Genomic DNA, 6,171 nt, shown 5'->3' on the forward strand with positions numbered 1-6,171 from the left:
TCTGTCGGACACAGAGTCTGCCCCCGGTGCAGCCATGTCCCTGCTGCGCTGGGAGAGGGAGCCTCCCTCACCTGTCTCCTCCGGAGCCCTGCTCTGGGGGTTGCTGAAGGCATTGTCGGGAAGGGCACACGGGAGTCTCTGCGTCTGGTCTTGGGCGGCTCTGTCCAAGCTCTGCTGCTGCAAAGAGACGCCAGTGAGGAGCCTGTGGACGAGCTGGCCAGACGCGCCAACCCAGATCCCCATGGGGGCAGCCAGAGCCGGCTCCAGGCACTAGCTTGTCAAGCAGGTGCTTGGGGCGGCCGCTCCGGAGAGGGGCAGCACGTCCAGATATTCAGCGACAATTCGGCGGACGGTCCCTCACTCTGCCTCGGAGCGAAGGACCTCCCGCCGAATTGCCGCCGCAGATCGCGATCGCGGCTTTTTTTTTTTTTTTGTGGCTGCTTGGGGCAGCCAAAACCCTGGAGCCGGCCCTGGGGGCAGCTCAGCCCATGGAGTTTCGCCAAGCTCCGCCGGCCAAGGGGCTGGCCCGCTCGCTAGAAACGCCTACAGATGCCGGACTACATGGAGGTTACCAGCTGGTGCAGTATATCCGAGTTGGAGTAGACGGGGCTGGGGTGTGTCGCTGGCGGGAGCTGCCCAAAGGGGTCATCCATGTAGGTGTTGGGGGTCGGGAATCTCCGCAAGAGCAGGCCCCTGCAGGCAGAGCAGAGAGGAAGCCCTGTGACCCTGGGCAGCCATCGGGGGTGGGGATTTTCCTTGCTTAGCACCTGGGGCCCATGAGTGCTTCGAACTGGACGCAGCAGGGCCTGATGAGTGCTGCCTGGCTGCCCTATGCATCTGAGCGGTAACACCAGGGGTCTGGACACAACACGGGTTGTCCCCAACATGGCTAGCACATGCTTCGGTCATGCACTAGTTCTGTAACTGGGTCCCCATGGCAGTGCCAGATGCAGAAGCAGCCAGGATTCTGGGCCCTGGGGCCCTGTCCCAGGAAAGGAGAGAGAGGAGAAAGAGAGATCACTTGATCGTTACCTGTTAGGCACCTGGCATTGGCCACTGTCGGCAGACAGGATACTGGGCTGGATGGACCTTTGGTCTGACCAGTATGGCCGCTCTTATGTTCTTAAGGCACCCATGGGCAGCCAGGTCCCCTGCCTTAGCCAAGGGGGAAGGAGAATGGAAAGAAGGCTGAAGGAGGGAGGAAGCTGGGACAACCTGAAGATAGGGAACAGGGGGAGCTGCTCTGAAGAGGCACAGGGGTGCTGCGGGCTCCTTACCCCACAGGGGCAGAGCTGGGTCCATCTCCAGGGACTGAGGTTTCATACACAGAGGCTGATTCCGCTCCCTTCTCCACCTGCAGGATCTTCAGCCAGACGTCCCTCTCTTCGTCCGAGTGGGTCTGCACCAGAGAAGGGGACAGGTTGGGCCAGAACCATTAGGGAGGCGCCACGGAGATGCCCTCCTCTGGGGAATGGCATCGGCTCGGCAGCCAGAAGGGCAGGAAAACGACCAGGCGTGACCGGGCAGAGCAGAGGGCCGGGGAGAATCAGGCCGGTTCTTTGCTGCATCTCTCCATGCACAGCACAATCGGCGCGGAGTGCAGCTCCCACGTCTGCGTGACCACAGCACCATCTGGAGCTCCAGGAAGGGAGGGGCAGATCCAGTTCCTACCATCCGTGGGATGCTGCCAGTGAGAGCTGCCCCCCTACCACCAGGCTAATGGTCTCTCTGCTACAGCTTGGCTGCGGGCCACGCCAGCACCATACGGGTTAGCACAGCTGCACCACGCACCTGCAGGATGGCGACCTCTCTGCCTTGCTGGCTGATGTGGATGTGATGGCGTCGGCCCACGTCGGCCCCCGGAGTCACATTGCTGCCCGCCAGCGGCACAGCGTACTCGGGGCTCTCAGTGCAGCTGGGGTCTCTGAACATCCGTAGGGTGCCCTGCTCCACCCTGCACCACAGCTTCTGCCACTGGCCGTTCAGCAGCACGTCCAGGAAACCTGCAGAGCGCCCCCAAGGCCTCTCGTTAGGAGACGCGCCTCCGCTGCCTCCTCTGCCATCGGGGAGAGGGCTCGGCACTGACCCACCCAGCACAAACTGCAGCTGATGCCTCCGCGGGCTGTGGGAAAGGAGCTCAGGAAAGCCTGGGGTGAGAGCACGGGCTCTGTGTGCAGTTACCCCCACAGCTCTGCCAATGCACCCAGCACCCCGGCTGTTCCACTCCTGGGTCACTTCCCCACCACCAGCCCTTAGAATCGTAGAATATCAGGGTTGGAAGGGACCTCAGGAGGTCATCTAGTCCAACCCCCTGCTCAAAGCAGGACCAATCCCCTGACAGATTTTTGCCCCGATCCCTAAAATGGCCTCCTCAAGGACTGAACTCACAACCCTAAGTTTAGCAGGCCAATGCTCAAACCACTGAGCTATCCCTCCCCCCTTCCGCCAATGCACCCAGAACCCCAGCTGTTCCAGCCCTGGGTCACCTCCCCATCTGCACCAATGCACCCAGCACTCCAGGCTGTTCCAGCCCTGGGTCACCTCCCCACCTCCACCAATGCACCCAGCACCCTGGGCTGTTCCAGCCCTGGGTCCCGCAGACAGGATGGCTGGGGTAATTGATGCTGCACAGAGTGGTCAGGCTGGGCCATACCGCACCTCCCTTCTTTGGCTCTCCAGTTGGGATGCAGCCGGCTGCAGCTGGGCTGACAGGGGAGTTCTCCTCATCTGAGTCAGAGCCAAGCTGGGAACCTCTCACCTAAGAGAGACCACAGACAATGATCACTGAGGCGAGGGGAATGGATAAGCAGAGGGAATTTCAGGCTGAATATCAGAGATTTCCCCATGGGCAGACCCAGGAGATGGGGGGCAGCTCCCCAGGGAGGAGGAAGTCCCATCACATGGGACCATTCAAATGGCACGACATGCCATAGGGAACAACCCTGTACTGTCTGGTCTCACAAGGGCATCTCCCTCCCTCAAATTTCATGGGTCAGGCTATGCCCTCGGGCACGCTCCCCGAGCTATGGGCACGTCCCAGGGCAGAGTCCCTCCTCAAGGTTTACAACATTCCTGTGGGCAGCAGCAAGCAGGACTTGTTGTGGAAGGAGCTGCTCAGGACAGGATGGGATAGCAGGGACTGGGGGTCAGGATTCATAGATTCAAGGACTGGAAGGGACCTCGAGAGGTCATCGAGTCCGGTCCCCTGCCCTCATGGCAGGACCAAATACTGTCTAGACCATCCCCGATAGACATTTATCTAACCTACTCTTAAATATCTCCAGAGATGGAGATTCCACAACCTCCCTAGGCAATTTATTCCAGTGTTTAACCACCCTGACAGTTAGAAACTTTTTCCTAATGTCCAACCTAAACCTCCCTTGCTGCAGTTTAAGCCCATTGCTTCTTGTTCTATCCTTAGAGGCTAAGGTGAACAAGTTTTCTCCCTCCTCCTTATGACACCCTTTTAGATACCTGAAAACTGCTATCATGTCCCCTCTCAGTCTTCTCTTTTCCAAACTAAACAAACCCAATTCTTTCAGCCTTCCTTCATAGGTCATGTTCTCAAGACCTTTAATCATTCTTGTTGCTCTTCTCTGGACCCTTTCCAATTTCTCCACATCTTTCTTGAAATGCGGTGCCCAGAACTGGACACAATACTCCAGTTGAGGCCTAAGCAGTGCAGAGTAGAGCGGAAGAATGACTTCTCGTGTCTTGCTCACAACACACCTGTTAATACATCCCAGAATCACGTTTGCTTTTTTTGCAACAGCATCACACTGTTGACTCATATTTAGCTTGTGGTCCACTATAACCCCTAGATCCCTTTCTGCCGTACTCCTTCCTAGACAGTCTCTTCCCATTCTGTATGTGTGAAACTGATTGTTCCTTCCTAAGTGGAGCACTTTGCATTTGTCTTTGTTAATCTTCATCCTGTTTACCTCAGACCATTTCTCCAATTTGTCCAGATCATTTTAAATTATGACCCTGTCCTCCAAAGCAGTTGCAATCCTTCCCAGTTTGGTATCATCTGCAAACTTAATAAGCGTACTTTCTATGCCAATATCTAAGTCGTTAATGAAGATATTGAACAGAGCCGGTCCCAAAACAGATCCCTGCGGAACCCCACTTGTTATGCCTTTCCAGCAGGATTGGGAACCATTAACAACAACGCTCTGAGTATGGTTATCCAGCCAGTTATGCACCCACCTTATAGTAGCCCCATCTAAATTGTATTTGCCTAGTTTATTGATAAGAATATCATGCGAGACCATATCAAATGCCTTACTAAAGTCTAGGTATACCACATCCACAGCTTCTCCCTTATCCACAAGGCTCGTTATCCTATCAAAGAAAGCTATCAGATTGGTTTGACACGATTTGTTCTTTCCAAATCCATGCTGGCTATTCACTATCACCTTACCACCTTCCAAGTGTTTGCAGATGATTTCCTTAATTACTTGCTCCATTATCTTCCCTGGCACAGAAGTTAAACTAACTGGTCTGTAATTTCCTGAGTTGTTTTTATTTCCCTTTTTATAGATGGGCACTATATTTGCCCTTTTCCAGTCTTCTGGAATCTCTCCCGTCTCCCATGATTTTCCAAAGATAATAGCTAGAGGCTCAGATACCTCCTCTAGCAGCTCCTTGAGTATTTTAGGATGCATTTCATCAGGCCCTGGTGACTTGCAGGCATCTAACTTTTCTAAGTGATTTTTAACTTGTTCTTTTTTTATTTTATCCGCTAAACCTACCCCCTTCCCATTAGCATTCACTAGGTTAGGCATTCCTTCAGACTTCTCGGTGAAGACCGAAACAAAGAAGTCATTAAGCATCTCTGCCATTTCCAAGTTTCCTGTTACTGTTTCTCCCTCTTCACTGAGCAATGGGCCTACCCTGTCTTTGGTCTTCCTCTTGTTTCTAATGTATTGATAAAAAGTCTTCTTGTTTCCCTTTATTCCCATAGCCAGTTTGAGCTCATTTTGTGCCTTTGCCTTTCTAATCTTGCCCCTGCATTCCTGTGCTGTTTGCCTATATTCATCCTTTGTAATCTGTCCTAGTTTCCATTTTTTATATGACTCCTTTTTATTTTTTAGATCATGCAAGATCTCGTGGTTAAGCCAAGGTGGTCTTTTGCCACATTTTCTATCTTTCCTAACCAGCAGAATAGCTTGCTTTTGGGCCCTTAATAGTGTCCCTTTGAAAAACTGCCAACTCTCCTCAGTTGGTTTTTCCCCTCAGTCTTGATTCCCATGGGACCTTACCTATCAGCTCTCTGAGCTTACCAAAATCTGCCTTCCTGAAATCCATTGTCTCTATTTTGCTGTACTCCCTTCTACCCTTCCTTAGAATTTCAAACTCTATGATTTCATGATCACTTTCACCCAAGCTGCCTTCTACTTTCAAATTCTCAATGAGTTCCTCCCTATTTGTTATTCCTGGGTTCTATTCCCTTCTCTGCCACTGACACACTGCGTGACCTTGGTTAAGTCACTCCCTGTGCCTTGGTTTCCCTGCTGGAACACAGGAACAACGATGCTAACTTGGGTGGGGAGAGGGGTGTGAGAGCACTCCAGGATCCCTGGTAGCAGGGGCTAGAGATGGCTAAGGAACCTACTCACCTGGGGTGAGTTCCTGCCCTGCTCTGAGCTGGGCAATACTGGAGAGCTGTGGGCAGAAGGCCTGCTGAGAGGAGAGCTGCTCACCTCCTCAATCACCTGCAAGAAAGGGACAGCGTTACAGCCATGGAAGGGGCAGCTGGGGGTCCCAGCCCCCCAGGCACAGCGGGAGCCCAGCCCCCTCACAGCAGAGTCATTTCCAAGGCAGGGAATGCGCTGCTGGGAGGGTCAGAGCCCCCATGGCTCCTGCAAACCCCTCTTTAATGCAAACTCCTTGTGGAACCCTGTGTGGGGACATACTGCAGCTTGGCAAGAAAGGGCACTGGCTCGCCCCAGAGACAGCAACCTCCCCACGGCTCTGTGAGGTTTCCGGGACCAATTGTCAGCACCCAGCTTGGCCTGCAGGGGGAGCCAGGCCATAACTTATCTGCCAAGCCCTAGCTGACAGGACGGTGCCCATCCCCACTTGCAGAGGGGAGTGGGCAGCGCAGGGTCCTGACAGGACGGTGCCCGTCCCGTCCCGCAGAGGGGAGTGGGCAGCGCAGGGCCCTGA

At 54.0% G+C, this 6,171-nt stretch overlaps 1 long non-coding RNA gene across 1 annotated transcript; it reads right to left on the bottom strand.

Annotated features, from left to right (window-relative positions):
- Positions 1-1,343: 1,343 nt before the first annotated feature.
- LOC113407702 lies at positions 1,344-6,063 on the bottom strand. Its single transcript, XR_003370062.2, has 4 exons — positions 5,622-6,063; positions 2,659-2,758; positions 1,792-2,003; positions 1,344-1,399 (listed from the first exon to the last, which is right to left on the bottom strand). It is a non-coding gene; the product is annotated as an uncharacterized LOC113407702 (long non-coding RNA).
- Positions 6,064-6,171: the final 108 nt, after the last annotated feature.

Source organism: Terrapene carolina, unplaced genomic scaffold (assembly GCF_002925995.2).
Source record: "Terrapene carolina triunguis isolate 2854851 unplaced genomic scaffold, T_m_triunguis-2.0 Scaffold53, whole genome shotgun sequence".
Lineage (NCBI taxonomy): Eukaryota > Metazoa > Chordata > Testudines > Emydidae > Terrapene > Terrapene triunguis.